We start from the raw sequence: 17,756 nt of genomic DNA on the forward strand, positions 1-17,756 counted from the left end.
CAGAACTGGCCAAATATTGCCCTCTCTTAAGATAAGCTTGCTGCTATCTAGTGTTTATCAATTCCAATGCTTATAACTTATCCAACTTTAGTTAAATAGGCCATTCATCTAAGAACTAAAATCTATGTACATTAAATGCTGTATTCACTGATTAAACCTCATGTCCATAATAGTCTACTGTGGAGTTGAGAGTCAGTAGCCACAGAATCCTTTTGGACAGTAACAAATTACTTCATGGAAACATTAAATATGAATATCTGTTTCAAAGAAAGCATGAAGCCTTATTGTACCATCTGAATTTTGAATGAAATTACAGTGGACTTTATAATTTCCAATACTTCTGGTTCTATAACAAGTCCTATTGACCCCACTTCCTCCAAAGCCATTTCTCTCTATCATCACTCATTATTTATGGCTCTTCCCAGACCTCGCATTCCTGGCCATCTCAATTCTTTCTTGTACACTCACACATCCACCATTATATCTATCCATCATCCACACATCTCACTCTTCCCATTTTACTTCATGGAAACATTAAATATGAATATCTGTTTCAAAGAAATCAATTCTCATTCTCTTCACTTATGCCACTCACCTCTCCATATTTTCACAAGCTCCTACTTTTCTGCTCATCCACATCATCTCTTGCTTCCTTAGGTCTTCCATTCATTACTTTCCCTTGCAACAACAGTTTCTTCCAACTGATGCACACCAAATCTCTTTAAATGTAGCCCATCTATTATACAGCTTCATCCATCCCTCAAATTCATCCCACATGTTCATAAAATAAACTAATTTCTCACAAAACTTTGAGCAATGATTATAATCAACCAATTGTAATCAATGCTCACATCTAGACTCATCACCATCATACCTGGGCAACATGCTGACTACCTTTCCTATCACAGTGTTATCTTTTACTCTCCTCAACAACTATCTGATATCCATTCTCACATTTTCTTTGTTACTAACCAAATCATTACTTCATACCTACTTCAAGCTTCCAATAAGTGGAGAGGTGGTCTCATAGCAGGTGATGAAATTCCCTACCACCTAAAAGCATTCACAAGCATTGTTGCCAACAGTGGAATTCGAAATCACAGCCTGTTGGCTGGAGAAAGAGCAGATATACTGGCAAAATCTATCTAAAAAAATTTCCAGGAATTGGGGGGGGGGGGGTACTAATTTCTTGTAGAAAGAGTGTATGATCTTTGCCACTATATCTACCACTATCCTCTCACCTTGTTGATAAAATACAGTAATTCTCTCATTCAAGTGCCATCTATCTAGGAGGTTGACTACCGTGATTTGACTCATGATTAACTACGGGCGAGGACCCTATCTCTTCCACATATTGTCATAGATGTAAATCCACAAAAAGTATTCGTGGATGTAAATCCGTGTTATTCACGGGGGTGGTTTGCCTGTTCTGGGGGATGAAAAACTCGAGTTTTCAGGTGAAAAAAAAAAAAAAACCTCTACCTCCGTATATGAAGGGCTGACGTAGACACTTTCTGCGGAACCCAACAAACACTATAGGGGGGGGGGATGTTTGCACGTTTATTAAAGGGATTTGGGAACTCAACAAACACTGGGGGGGGGGCGATAATACACGTTTAATCGATGGAAAAATAATCCACATTGTTTGTATAAGCGTAACTATGATCCTGAGACAGTTTGTCAGAAACGAAATCGCCTGAGAAGACTTGTACGGACAAACAGAACTTTCTGTGTACAGTAATTAACCGAAGGCTGATCGACGGCAGTTCCCGACCCATATTTCACTGAAATTTGAGCTGGAAACTGAAGTGGATCGGTATTAGCAGCACTAAAGGAGGTGCAACACGGTATTAATAGTTTCGAATAAAGTGGCCGGTATTTGTATAATACATTACTATCGTGGAAGGGCATATATATGTTAAAGATACCAAGCTATTTTAAACCTGGTTTTACTCCATTTCCCAAGTAAGCAAAAAGACAAACAAGTCAAGTTTGCACCTGCAAGTGTTGCAAGTCTAGCTGATCGTGTAGGATCAGCTAGACTTGCAACACTTCATTTTTTAATTTTCCCCCGAATTATGTAGCAAAATCTGGCGCCCCGGAGTCTTAGCGTCCCTAGGCGATTGCCTAGGTTCGCCTAATGATAAAATCGGCTCTGTGTATTGGTAAAACTGTGCTAAAGGGAATGAAATTCTGGATCTCAGAATGACAGTCGAGAACACATTGCAAATTTATTACTGCTATAAAAACAGTTGCAAGTTAAAAGGAGGTGATAGCACTGTTATACAAGGCCATGATCAGAGTATACATAAACCACTGCGCAAGCGCAATTCGGACATTTGTTTCCGTGGAAACGAGAAAAGGCTAGAGATAGTTACACTTTCTCGTCTCTGAAATAAGATAAATCAGAACTCTCGAGTGCTAGTTATAAGATGAAGCTGAGGAAATGTCAGTTGCAGAGAAATTTTCATTAGCAGGGAAAAAAAAAGAGATGATATATAGAGCGTTTTAAGTTAGTGAGTGGGGTTTACCATATTAATGAGAAGGGATTATGCATAGAGTGCAAGGGAGAGAGAGAAAGAGTAAACAGAGGTGAAATTCCTGGCACTTGTGTAAGATTGTCGTGAAAAAGAATTGAATGAATAACATAATTTTTTACATAGAGAATGGCTGGTGAGTCTGATGGTCGTCTCCTTAGAGTTCTGTTAATAACAATGAAAGAGGCATTCCACCCAGTACTTTTTCCTCATGAACAGATATACGAGGTGTGACAAGCTTATTCCCAGAACGGCCGCATGTTGTCGGCCGTGTGGTGAGTTGGTTAGAGTCCCCTGAATAATCGTGTTTGTACATCTTTTAACTAATATATGCGTAAACCTCAAGAAGACGATAGAGCCATTTGCCAATTGGCTAATGCAAAAATAATATAGATCTGCGTGTAAACTTGGACGCAAAAATGTGTGATCGAAATTCGGAGCAGCGTGTTAACATAAAATTCCGTGTGAAAATCGGCAAAACTACTGGAATGTTGGAGCTGTTGAAAGTGGCACGTGGGGTGGATGCTCTGAAACAGTCAAGTGTCTTTGAGTGTCATAAGAGATTCAAAGGTGGGGACAAAAATGACGGACGCATATGTGAACAGAGTGCGAAATTTCGTACGGTCTGACAGACGATTAAATGTGTGATTAATGGCTGATAAATTGCAAATGAATCAAGAAACAGTCCGGGTAATTTTAACTGAAGAATTGGGTATGCGAAAGTTTTCTGCAAAGTTTGTGTCTCAGATCTTGACAGACGAACAGAAGTAGTGGTGGGTTCAAGTTGCGACTGATCTTTCTGCAAATAAGTACATGTTTCCGAGAGTAATTACGGGTGACGAAACCTGGTGCTTCAGTACGATCCCAAAAAAAAAAAAACGTAAATATTGTATTTATAAATCAGTATTCTGGTGAAGTGCGTCGAATTCCTCACTTTCCCATCGGACTAATAATTAGTCTTGTTCATATGAAAATGGATGAATGTTTAAAATGTAGGTAGGTTACTGGAAAAATCTCTAGTTCAGGTGTAACACTAATACGATGCCTACTGGAGACTTGAAGTGTCTTGAAAAAAAGTTCTATGTTTGGTCTCTAGAGCAGGGTGATTATCCGTATTATTTATTTGTTGGCCCGCTCACGGATAATAAATGTAAAACAGATTTGTAAACCTCAATTCACAAAAAAAAAATCTAATTCGATTTAGGTCTTTCCCCTCCTTTACTTTGCATGATCATGGATTATATGACCATATAATTAACACGTGTTAATATTTGTGTTTTATTGGTATCCGGTAGAATCACAAACACAGTTAAATCGCATGTGCTAACTTTTCTCCAATCTTTCTCTGATTCCGAAAGTTCATTTCCCTGCTACTCTTTTTATTAGTTTCCTTATTGCCGGAATAAATCATATAATTATTCAAACTAATTTCATGTTTTGGTTTTCTTTTTCTCAACACTGCATAATACCATTTCTGTCGATCTGCAATTGCGCAGCTTTGCTGTTAGATTCACCTCAATTTCGGATCAATCGTCGTACAATAATGGTGGCTACCACTGGCGCACCCAGGGAGGGGAGCCAAGGGGCTCTGGCTTCCCCCAAAAGAAAAAGGAAAAAATACTAGAAAATTTTCAAAAAATCTTTTCCTAATTAAAATTCTTTATTTTTTTTTTATTTATGTTGTGTCGTGTCTTCTATTTCTGTACTACTTATGAATTAGCGGTCACATAAGGAGAATACCCTCTGGCTCTCGGGAATCACGGCCGTTGTGAACTCAAGGCGAACGAAATAGTGCTCGGGCGATAATTTGCCCGAACCGGGCCAGAGATCACGGGTATCATGTATTGGCGATCACTGCAGATGTTCAGTCATAGGTCGTATGCAATGCGTTGTGTGTATTCTCAAATCGTCTACTCAACTTCCCCCCCCTCCCAAGATTAAATCCTGAGGGCGCCACTGGTGGCTACTTTCTATTCCATCAAGCAGCGTCAGTGGCATAGCTAGGGGGGGCAGGGCGAACTCAGGGACCGACAAAAGTTCTAGCAACGCCACTGATTAAACTTACGGTTATTTCAATAACTGACTGGTCGCTGTTCTCTCTGACTTCTCGACGAAGCTAGCAGGACACTGATTTAACTGGACAATAAGTAGATTAACACGTACTGTACTACCATTAAGAATTCGGATATCAGAAAACAGAAGTGACTTCTGAGCTTAATTTCAAATATTATTATTAGCAAATTCGCTCTTCAGTAACTGAACTGCTACCTTCTAAATGGTGTCCCCTAGAACTGTGGTCTCTAAACTTTTTTGATCGCGTACCCCCCAAGACAGTAAAAATAAATAGCGCGTACCCCCATTTGATTGAGCAAAAATCTATTGTAATAAGTATTATAAAGAGGAAATATGCCTTGTATCATCATATAATAATTAAAAATGCTACATATTTTTACACATTATTTTTATTATTAACAGCTTACAAACATTTATTACAATATTTAATGTGAACAATGGCCTTGCATTTCTTTCATAATTTCTTGAATTTCTGGCTTCTGATACTGCGATACATTGCGTCTTTACTTTAAATTATCTGCAATGATTTCTATACGTCTACCAATAGTATTTGCTGATAAGGGAATACATTTTAGTTTGTCTGCATATTCTTTTCCATTGATTATTTCTACCATTTTTATGGCGGTTGGGAGTAGAAGTGTTTCCCCAATGGTGTGTGTGTGTGTGTGTGGCTTTTGGTCTTTTGCAATTAAGAATGCAACTTCAAGAGATGCCTCCAAATATTTATCGTTAATTTTAGTGAACTTTAAGTTGTTGGATTGAGAATTACATGTCTTCAAACATCGTTCAGAGAATTGTAAAGATTTGTGTTCATGTTCAGGATGTTTAGTTTTTAAGTGTCTTACTAATGGTTTCATACTTCCATTACATAGCGTCGCATGACACAATACACATGTAGGACGAGGTTGATTGTTGACTATCGTCGATGTAAATCCCCATTTCAAGTAGTCTTCATGATAATTTCGAACTTTCTTGGGCAAGGTTTTGTTAAGTTTCAGATTAATGTTTTTATCACTTAATTTGACTGATAACGAACTTGTTTGAAGAGAAGAATCAATCCTATATTTTCCTTGTTGTTCGTCTGATGTAGACGTTCTATCATGATTATCTTCAATTCGCGGTTTCTTTGGAGAAACTTTTGGTTAAAATTTGGTTTAAATGGTTAAAAATTTTTTAACCATTTATCCATTTTGTGAGGTTTAATTTGTAAAATTTAAATATAATTCATTTATTATTGATAATATCAAACACTTTTAAAAAATGTAAGCAATTTTGATAATATTAATTCACTATTTAGTGAATTAGTATGCACAAAAAGGCGTTGGAATTGCACAGAAACAATATATACAAAAATAATTAACCTTACTACTAATAGTCAAATAATTAATACAACTGTGGTGTCATCTGTAGATAGCAGGATAACTAAGCAATTTTCCTTCTCTAGTTGGGCTTGTCAACACTAGGATGCTCTACAAACAATGGCAGCTTTGCCACGGACGATTATGTGTGCAAAGTCGCCCAATGTGCGCTACTCGCAAATTTAAGTTTTCAGGATCTTTATAACGTCTTTGTCTATATTAGATATATGTTTATGTTTAATTGATGAAAGAAAGTAATATTCTTTATCTTTAATTAATTAATTTTTTTCCTATGAATATAAAACTTTATGACGTACCCCCACATATCGACTCGCGTACCACACTTTGGAGACTACTGCCCTTGAAGACAGAATTGCATCTTAAAAAATCTAATTCGTCGACAGACGAATTAGATCTTTTAAGATGCAATTCGTTTCATTCATTTTGATCTATACAGAGGTCTCATTTTTCATAAAAAGTCTCATAAAAATAAATAATTCGGTGGATTTAATAGTCTCTTTTCTAAATCGGGTGCTTTTTCAATTGTATTTCTGTAAACTGTCGTCATTATCATTATTAAAATCTGCAACTTATTAGTTAAATATTGTATTTAATAAATCAGTATTCTGGTGAAGTGCGCCAAATTCCTCACTTGCCCATCAGAGTAATAATTACTCTTGTTCATATAAAAATGAATGTTCCAAATGTAGGTAGTTATTGGAAAAATCACTGTCTTGCATGTAAACCCTTATCACAACTACAGTTTATTTAATTTGCAATTTTGTTTCATTGTAGTTATTATGCCACCTAGAAGTAACAACATTAAATTATTTCAGGTTTGGATATTGAAAAAAAAATGCATGATCGCTTAGCTGTACATTTACAGCTTCACAAATATTCTATTTCAGTGCAGAGAGAGAGAAAAGGCTTATGCGCTGAATAGAATTCTTATTTAATAAAAACGATCAATATAGCAGGATGTCGCAGTTAGTTGGCATGAATGCAAAAACTGAAATTTATATATATCATCGCATAATGAAATTTTGTTAAGTCATGTAATCTCAGAGCTTGCTCATAACGTAAATATGAGGAAGCTTAGTGTATAAGAGGAAGTGTTGAGAAGGAAACCGTAGTATTGTCGATGTTGTTAAACAATCTACCGAGCTCAATGGCGATGGTTTCGATGCGCAGCCGTAGATTATAGTGACCTTGAACTTGAAAGCCATGTACTGTGCTCCATTGACGTCTACGTGTGACTGCTTTTAAAGCATTTACTTGTCTCCGAATTTCTTCCACTATCTCGTTCGCGTTGAAATATGGAACGCACAAAAATACTTGTGGGTGTGTGTATATAGGTGTGCGCGCGCTCACACACAAAATATGGACTATGCAAACCTCCACATCCTGTTTCCCGCGTGATGACGCGCCATCACGCGATTCAGTTGTCCTACTGACTGGCTTGGCATTTTGCCAATGGAGGTCTTGTAACCAATGGTGATCGAAACGAAACAACAACAAAAAGATGTCTTACGCAAGTCATTTACAGAGAGAGACAATGCCGTGAAAACCAAAGGGCGACGAGACCCATACTAGTGGATTACAAGGTCAAATGTTCACGACAGACTTACGTAGACTTGACCTTCCGTGTTTGTATCGCTGTCTAGGTTTGGCTGGAGATTAGGAAGAGAATTAAAAAAAAAACTTTGGTAGGATGTTTTGTTACAATAATATAACTTGTATCCATATGTTAAACATCCTTCGTTTTCACCAAGTTTCTTTCACGAATTCAGAAATGTTTTACAGTTGGTTTAGTTTCAGAACAGAGAGAACTGAAACCATTGTAATCAAAGTTGCTGCTCCTGCAATAAATAAATAAAAACTAAATTTTCAATTTTATTTATTTTTTAATTAAGCATAAAATTTCACGGTTCTTCACTGTAATATGTAAAATTTACCTATTTTACAGCATAATTAAAATTCATTTCTGAACAGAAATTTTGGCGTACTCTCGACAGAGCCGCCCTTTAAGAGAAAACCTTTTCGAGATGCTTTCTCCTCAGCCGTTACTAAAAATGCAGCCCACACGCAGCATTTACTGTACTGTACCCGCTGAGCACAAAGACTAGTTGTGAATAAATTAGTTATAAACTTTACTGCGAAAATGCAAATACATGAGAATCAGAAAGATAAACAGCTCTAGGTTGATACAAAGTCTGTTGCTTTTATTTCAGAAGCACCAGACATAAACACAACCATATAATTTGGAACGTTAAATATGGCTAATGAAAGAACTATGACACTTCGATTTTTTTAAGCCAAGCTTTGTTACTTTTATTTTATTTTACTCCTCCTCCTACCTCTAGAAGTCGCATCAATCCACAAATGTCAACTCATTTTGAAATACAGTCGTTTCCTACCTTCTTTTAAACCCTGTGAAATTCAAGTCGGTCGGATTTTTGTCTGACTGAGCTGACTTTCTCAGCTAAAATTAAGAGGTGGGGGAGAGGGCAATGTAGGATATTGACTGCTTCTTACTGCAGGTTTACTGTTTAACCATCGTCCAAATATCATGAATACTTATTTCGATAAAAAACCAAGTGAAATAGAAAAATCAGCACACCTTAAGTGATCACGTTTGAACTTTTTTTGCTAACGTTATGTGGTAACAATCACGTAAGTATTTACTATAGTGCAGTGGCAATACTGTGCTATAAATCCATGGAATGCAATGTGTAGTCAGAAGTGCACATTCTAGATTCACATGTGAATTTATTTCTGACTTACTGAAGAACATTAACACAGTTCCGTCACTATGAAAATGCAGTTTCAGAGAATGTGGAATTCTAGTACTCCGGCTTCTTATCAGGGGAACTGCTTACAAACGAAAATTCTCATAGATTATAATTTTCAAATAATTATGTTTTAGTCTTTATTCAAGTTTTATTTCGTGTGTGTGTGTAGTGCCGTCGACAGGGTGTAGCATTGAGGCAGCCTGCCTCAAGGAGCGGCTTAATAAGGGCGCTCGTTCAGCCATATTACGGTAGGCGCCGTCGCTACGCTAACAATTCCCGTTAGCGTAGCAAGTGCGGAAAGAAGTTTTTCCAAGCTTAAACTGATTAAAAATTATTTGCGAACAGCAATGACCCAAGAAAGATTGGTTGGTCTAGCAACTATATCAATAAAGGCAGACATAGCTCATAATTTCAATTTAGAAGAGCTTATAAACAGTTTTATTGTGCGATGTCCACGTAGAGCAAACATTTAATTAATATTATTATGTAATCGTTTTGCATTAATGTTTCTCTGTAATAAAAACAAAATAGAAATTGGAGATTTTGTTATATTTTTGTCTTATTATCCATCATGGGCGATATTTAATTGTTTGCCTCAGGGCGTGGTCTAATCTGGTAACCCTGTGTGTGTGTATATATATATATACACATATAAGAAGTTTAATCCTGGTTCCCTAAAAATCAGTGAGTGGTGCTACAGAAATTCTGAAATCAGATTGAATTCATCACGCTCGCTGAAAAAAATCACTACAATTTGCTTAAAGGAAATATATATCTACTCTCTATATATATATATATATAAATAAGCCGACGTTTTTTGTCTTGCCCAGCTTACCGGCCCGAACTCGGGGGGGGGAGGGGGCTCCTTAGTATATATAGCCCAAGGCTATCACTAATTAAGCGGGTTAATTGGAATCAGCACACCGGAACCGTCTTCCTAGACATCTCAAAGGCCTTCGATAAGACCAAGGCTTCCTCTACAAACTTATCATCGCAAACCTTCCACTAAACATGATACACCTGATTAAATCATACCTCTCAAACAGGAGGATGCAAGTCAAAATCAATGAAACAGTCTCAACCCAACGGAAAATCCTGGCTGGAGTTCCTCAAGGATCACTGCTAGCCCCGAGCCTGTTCAACATCTACATGACAGACATCGCTCAAAATCCTCTCACATCCACCATCGCCCTTCATGCAAGATGACACGGCTATACTAGCAAGATCCCGCCAACCACATCTCGTAACCAAAAAAACTACAAGACACCATCCTGAATCTAGAAAAATGGTTTACAGACTAGCGACTACAATTAAACCCCCCCAGAAAAGCACAACGATACTGTTCACAAGAAGACGAGCATCCCCCAAGGGAGACATCACCCTGTTCAACCCTAAAATTTCCTGGAAAACAAACAAAATACCTCGGAATACTTCTCGACAAATGATTATGCTCCAACAGCCACATCAAGAGCACATGCACCAAAGCTTCAAAAGTTATCGCCCAGCTGTATCCCTTGATCAACAGACACAGCAAACTAAGCACAAGAAACAAAATTCAACTCTACAAGACTGTGTATATGCCTCCCCAGCCTGGAGCCATACCTCCAAGACAAACATTCTCAAGCTACAAAGACTACAGAACAAGTGCCTGCGAATGATCCTGGATGCCCCGTGGTTCATCAGGAATGCCCAGATCCACCGGGACATAAATATCCCCTGTATCTCTCCACTACTACGCTCCCTACCAGAAAAATTCTTTATGAAGACATCACCGCATCCAAATCAACTAATACAACAAGCCGGAAACTAAGACGGTAATAATCACTGGAAACATAAAAGACCGAAAACCATCCTAACACTCAACGACGTGTAACCACTTCTGCCCACTCAGGGTGCGCTAAAATAGCTCACATATCTCTCCCATCACTGCTCCAGAAACAGACAACAGGGAATATGAAAAGCGTCAAGCTTCACCCTCTGCGCCATATATGTCCTGCATCCTAATTAAGTGGCACGCAATGAAGAGAATAGCTCAACAAATGCCGCCATCTCGTGGTCGTTAATGTCTGAAATAGTGTGGCTTCTACTGTCGATTTTCTTGAGTTTACGGGACGAAAAACCCGAGTTTCCAGGAGGAAAAATCCGCTTACCCGTGCCAGAGATCGACTAATTCGGGAACCGGTTGAAAAAAGGCTTAGAAAAATTTCCTCTAGTCGCCGACTAGACTCGAAATCAAGTCTTCCTTCGTGCGGCCAAGCGCCGTGGTATGCAAACGCCACATCCACTGAGGTTTTAAATTTGTTGAGCAGTTATCAGTTGACCGACACATCGCAGTGGCATGCTATAGATTCTGCAACTTATCATGCGTTGGGTTAATATATACCCTCTGTCCAAAAAGAAACCTTCATTAGTGTTGTGTCAACTGTTTATTATTATTATTATGTAACACCTCCAGGGAGTCCAAAGACTCATCGAGGGAGAGTGTGCCAACAGCATCGAACGATTGACCCCTTCCAACTACTAACCACGCTCAAATTTGCTTAACGTTTTGTGAATCATTAGTAGCAGAGGCTCTACCAATCGACAAACCTTTGCTGGCATTTGTTTCATTAGAAGCCGAGTTATAGTGCCAAGAGTGACGGTGTGATTTGACGAATGGTCGGTGTCGTCACGATATTCATGCCGTGCGCAACGAATTCTCGCTATCAATCGCTTCAAAACTTCGAGATAAAACTCACCATTGACCGTTTGGCCAGGCGGAACGAATTCTTTGTGGATAATGCCCTTGGAATCGTAGAAACAAACCAGTATTTTCTTTACTTTCGACTTCTCCAAGTGACTTTTTTTCGGATGCCCCTCTTCTGGTGGTCTCCACTCAGCACTCTGGTGCTTTGTTTCGGCTCATACTCAAAACACCACGTTTCGTCACCAGTAACGATCGTTTCAAGGAAGTTTGAGTTCTTACGAGCGGTTTCAATGAGGTCTTTGCAGTGTTCAATTCGATACTTTTTTTTGGTCGTCGGTCAACTTGTAGGAAATAAATCGCGAATTCGATTTACGAAGGCCCAAACTCTCGGTCAAAATGTTGTGCACAGTTGATTTTGGAATCCCCAATTCATCTTCAATCAATCTCATGGACAATTTCGGGTTTTCTTTGATGAAATCACGCACTTTGTGGATGTTAACTTCGCTCAGTCCAGTTTTTGGACGGCCTGGCTTTTCGTCGTCCTCAAGCGTCTCACGATCACTTTGAAATCGCTTAAACCACTCGCAAACTTGAGTACGCGATAGGTATTAATTACCGTATGGTTTTTGAAGCATTTGATGCGTTTCGGTAAAACTTTTACCAAGTTTAACACAAAGGTCAATCGCAGCTCTCTGTTTGAAACTCATTTTCCAACCGTTCGTCAAAACACACTGTCATTCTTGGCACTATAATTCGGCTTCTAATGAAACAAATGTCATAAACCGTTGACACAACACTAATGAAGGTTGTGTCAACTGTTTTTTGGACAGAGGGTGTATATGATTCCAGGAGGTGTGAGATGCTTGTATAATAACGATAATAATATATAAAATCTAGAGATAGAAAGCTAATAGTAGTTCAAGCAAACAATCAGAAACTTATTTAGTACAAGAACTATGATTACTGGCAGCGGTAATTCGATATTCCTAAACAGGATTTTTTTTCTCACTTGGTATTTTTCGGTTTAGTACATATATACCAAGAAAAAGAAAGAAAAAAAATACACACACACACACGGTATAGGTGTGTGTGTGTGTGTGTGTGTGCGCGTGCGTGCGCTCGCGCGCATTAATCATCACTAAGAGGCTAAAAATATATCTCAAAAGCTCAATATGTGTTAAAACACACACAGCATAAATCAGTGTATTAAGTATGAAATTAATAAGTTATAATAAATTTGTGAACTACTAAAAATGCAAGCCTACGTTAATAGTACGCCAATCCATTTTGCTTAAAATCATGTCACAGCAACCTTTACTATTACATAATAAGCGTCTACGTAGCTTAACTCGTCCCATACGGAAGTGAAATGACTGGCCATAAGAACATGCACTTAATAGACATAATACATTGACCTCAAAGTCTTTAGTCGCTTCGACCGTTATTCAAAACAGCAAAGTCTCAATAGCGTGGTTGCAAGTAAACACGACCTGTGGTTTTGAAAAGGCCTGTCAGCACGGTAGTAATCCTTATATGGATTTTTCAACTAAAGGTGCGTAATCAGATATCCTACGGCAAACAGCGGGCTTTTTGCTTCTCGCAAAATAGGAAAGCTGCCAGAGAACACATACAAATAAATAAATTTTCGGGAGGAACTGTATGATGTAGAACAGGCTCTAAAGATGAGTCTAAGGACCCCATGGAGGTGCCATGTAATTATATAATGTGATAAACAATAATGAGCCCTGTTACGGTTTTGAAAATGCAAAACCTGTTTTTATCGTTTCCCCAAATTCAAATAGTCAAAATAACCAAGTAGTGAGTTCATCTTCCTTGGGGACTTCAATCGGATTCCATTCTCAAATTCCACTGATCAAGCAGGCAGGAATTATTATTATTATTACTGGAAACTCCAAGGAGTCCTAGACTCACCGAGAGAGGCCCTAACATCATGTCAAGAACAACTATTCAACATTCACACAGTATCTATCATACTTTGCCTTGAACTCATTTACAGTCGTGGCACCCACAACAGACTCTGGCAGCTTATTCCACTCATTTACCACTCTCCAAGTAAAAAACCTAGCTCGAACATCCTTGCTAACCACACTCTTGCCCAGCTTCCATGGATGGCCCCTAGTCCACCACCAGTCCTATTCTCAAAAATATCTTCTGAATTAATCTTATAGAAACCCCTCAGTAATTTGAATGTCTCAATCATACACCTCTTTTCCGCCTATCAACCAATTTCTGCAACCCACAAATCCTCAACCTGTTCTCATAAGGTTCATTCCATAAATCTGCTATCATCTTGGTCACTCGTCTCTGGATCCTCTCCACCTCCTCCCCATCAAGAAGAAACCCTGGCGCCCAAATCTGGGTACAGTAGTCTAGATGGAGTCTTATCAAGGCTCGATACAGAGGACAATAACCTGTTTGTCTCTGCTCGTCAAAGTGTTTTTCAGCAACCAAGTGATTTGATGAGCTGATTTAGCCACTTTTGCGATGTGCCCTTAAACTTCAACTCCCTATCCACCAACACTCCCATATCCCTGGCTTCGTCAATCTCCTGGAGTACAGCTCCACCAATGTGGTATACTGCTGACAATCTTTTCACCCCAAAATGCATAACCTTACATTTTGCCACATTAAATTGACATCCAGAATGTCGAGGTATTTGTCACGGCTTAGCATGGACAGTTCATCTTCCTACTAGAATACCCCAACAATGTCTCCCAAATATTCCTGATCTCTTTCTAAGAAGCTCCCCTTCCAAATACACAGTGGATTATCATTTCTCTTAGTAATTCAGACCACAACCTGATCCAAGTTTTCCTGCACTTAAGAACAACCTACACCCAGCCATTCTCTGTCTCGTCTCTTCTTCTGGCATTAAGGGTGCCAAATGGGACGACCTCCGTGACTCCTACTTTTCGTGACCTAACTAATTATGCTTCAGTTCTATCGATTCAAACATCTGCAAAGGCCAAATGACTGAAGTAATTATAACTGAAATTAAGGCCTTTATTCATCACTCCACCCAAAATTCCATATATCCAAACCTTGGTTCTCCAACAAGTGTTCCCAAACGGTCCATGAAAAAATGCACCATATCACGAAATGGTTTGAGACTAAAACTTCGGCATCACATTCACCCTATATTTCAGCTTACAACTGAAAAACCCATCAGTATTCTAATTCAGATTTTGAAATGGCCAAATGCCATAATTCTGCCTCCCATTCATAGCAGTCGAGTCTAATGGTCGCTGGTCAAGCCTATTAGGCGCAACGTCTGCCCACTGACGCTTCCGCTGGTGATCTCACATCCAGATGATACTATTGTAACATCACCCAAAGACATGGCTAATCCAGTGCCATTATTTTTGTCTTCGAATTCCTGCATCGATTACTATGGCAAAGTACCTCCCACTCTACTAAGAACTACTTACTCTTAAGTTTTTTTCGCTAGAAAGAAATCAGAATCCTGAATAACTTGGACAAAAACAAGTCATCTGGTCCTGATGGCATACCACTTCTTGCGCTAAAAACTTGTGTTCAGTATTAACGCCTATCCTACATCACCTCTTCAGTCTTTCCTACTCGAATGACATCTACCTTTCAGTATAAAAGACTACATTCTAAAGAAATATAGTAAAAGATTATTTAAGAAAATCTAACATAGAACCCACATTATTTCAGACAATACACTGCGTTAGGGTTAGTGACCAGAATATGATGACAGGTGTCTGTCGTATTCTCGTCACCGGATGCGGTTTAACATCATTACTAGTTAGGGCGAGCTATCTCTGACTGATTAAGGGATTTAGATTTGACCACCATTCAGTTAGGGCTATAAATGGTTCATATACTCCCTTTCGGAACTGAAAGTCATTAGTGCCGTATTTAATTGCTGATTCTATATTTCACGATATTTCAGATTTGAGTTTCGCATTTCAGCAGTTACTTTAATTAGTTTGATAGATGTTTTTCTGTGTTATACAGAATGTTCTATTGCCTGTTATTAATGCATGCAATTTCACACATGGTACTATTTTATCATGAATTTACGTTCTAAATGTAAAAAAAACCGATATCACTGAATGATTACTAACCATAAATCATAAGTCAGTATGTTGTATATTCCTTTCTACGACATTGTTGGGTTATAAATATCCCTAAGTACAGGGTGTTCGGGATAAATTTGACATATTTATAATTAATTATATTTTTCCGTAAGTTACATGTATTAACACACACTTCTCTTCATTTAAAAGTTTGGACCCTTCTTCATTCACATACAAGATGTCAGAAAGGATGGATAGCTGGAACCCACCTGAATCATGGAAGAGAATAACTTGTATCATGATGATTCGTGCCCGCCATCAAAATAAGGATATTACGACTGCTGCCCAATGCTCCCTGAATACAGTAAAAACAATCAGGCATGAACTAGAGACTTGCAATGGTGACTACGAGGATGTAGCAAGAAGAAAGATCCCTAGCAGACGATCTGATTGCGTTCGTACAGCAGAATTCCTCGCAAATCTGCAGGAACAGGTGTTGAAGAACCCTGGCATTGGAATTCGGGCTTTGTTCGTGGAGTTGCTAACTGTAGTCAAGCCCTGGATAACAAGGGTAGCCAATGGTAGGCCGTATGTATGGCAGCAGGATTCGGCCCCTTGCCACACCTCTGGGAAAAGTCAAAAATGGTTGTCTGAAAATTTCTACGACTTCACCAGTCCAAATGTTTGGCCTCCAAACTCCCCAGACCTTAACCCCATGGATTATTTTGTATGGGGCGCAGTTGAAAAAGACACCAATCGCACTTCCAGTAATACAAAAGCCCAGTTAATGGATAAAATTAAAACAGTTTTTGCGGCCCTTCCCAGGGAGACTGTAGCATCAGCTTGTTCGAGGTTCCGAAGCAGAATTGAAGCTGTGATCGATGCTAATGGTGGTTATTTTGAGTAAATCTTGTTGATAGTATTGTAATTAACTCTGCCTGTAATGTTTTTTTGTCAATTCATTAAATTTAATAGATACAAAGAAGATTTTCTTTTTCCTTACGAAACTGTCAAATTTATCCCGAACACCCTGTATATAATACAGTTAAATATGTACACTTGTGAGTAGACATAACCTACGCACTCACAAGTATTGCAGTATACCCGATATTATTATTATTAATAAAAAAAAAAAAAAAAAGGTAAACCTTTTTCACAGTGTTCCTCACTAATGGTTTTAAAATGTTCCTAGAGAATATTAAAAAATAAAATAAAATAACCAGATTATTTTAGCAAATTTTTTGTTAGCTCTATAGACAGACTTGCATTTTGAATAATTTCGAATTCAGTCGCATGAACTAACCGAACTTCTATAAATCAAAATACTCTTCGCGGAAGCACACATTAAAACTGTCAAGGTATCAATTTCATTATTAGCGAAACTCCAATCAAGAAGGTCATTCCACAATTCATTTAACTCTGCAGGTTAAATATATTTTGTTAACTGTGCGTTCAGACCAGTTTCCCTGATTTAGGAAAAAACCCAATTTTCCAGGAAGGGAGAAACCCTGGCACGTCGCATGAGGCGAACTCACCTAGCTACATGTGAAAAAATAAATAAAGCGTTAGAAATGTTCCTAAAGTCATGATATGCACATTTCTAATTGGATTTTTCCCATCAAAGGACGCATGTTGTAGTTTATCAATCATTAGTCATAATACTGAGTTTACTAATACCTCAAAACAATTAAGAAAACAATCAATGAAAAGGTTAGCATAAAAATTATTAATAAAACTACTAAATGTATTGGAATAGTGAATAGTATTGTAACACTTTATGGGGGGGGGGATATCATATCACAAAGTCATTTTCCTATGAAAATGCTGAAAACTTTAGATTAAATGGGTAATGCCTTAACATCGTTAAAAATCGTAAAAAAAAAAAAAATCGAAAAACTACTGAATACTAAGTGAGGCCTATTGTTGATTTATATGATGGGACAAAATGAAAAAAAAAAAAAGTGACATCATTTTTTATGAGGCATTCGTAGTCTTAATCAGAGAAAAAAATATGCATTAAAACAAAAGAGATCTCGAACATCTCATTGAACAGTGTGCACAGCTTGGTTCACGAACCTTTGACTACGGAAAAGTTTGTGAATGCGGGTGTCAAAGTGTTAAACTCTGAAATATTACAGGATACATTGTCTCTTTCCTCCAAAACACGGGTATATTATTATTATTCATCCAAGGTGTATCATATGTAACCAAATGCATGTAATGTACGTATCACATGTAAACCAATG

Source organism: Typopeltis vanoorti, chromosome 7 (assembly GCF_054136105.1).
Source record: "Typopeltis vanoorti isolate ZY-2024b chromosome 7, IOZ_Tvanoo_1.0, whole genome shotgun sequence".
NCBI lineage: Eukaryota > Metazoa > Arthropoda > Arachnida > Uropygi > Thelyphonidae > Typopeltis > Typopeltis vanoorti.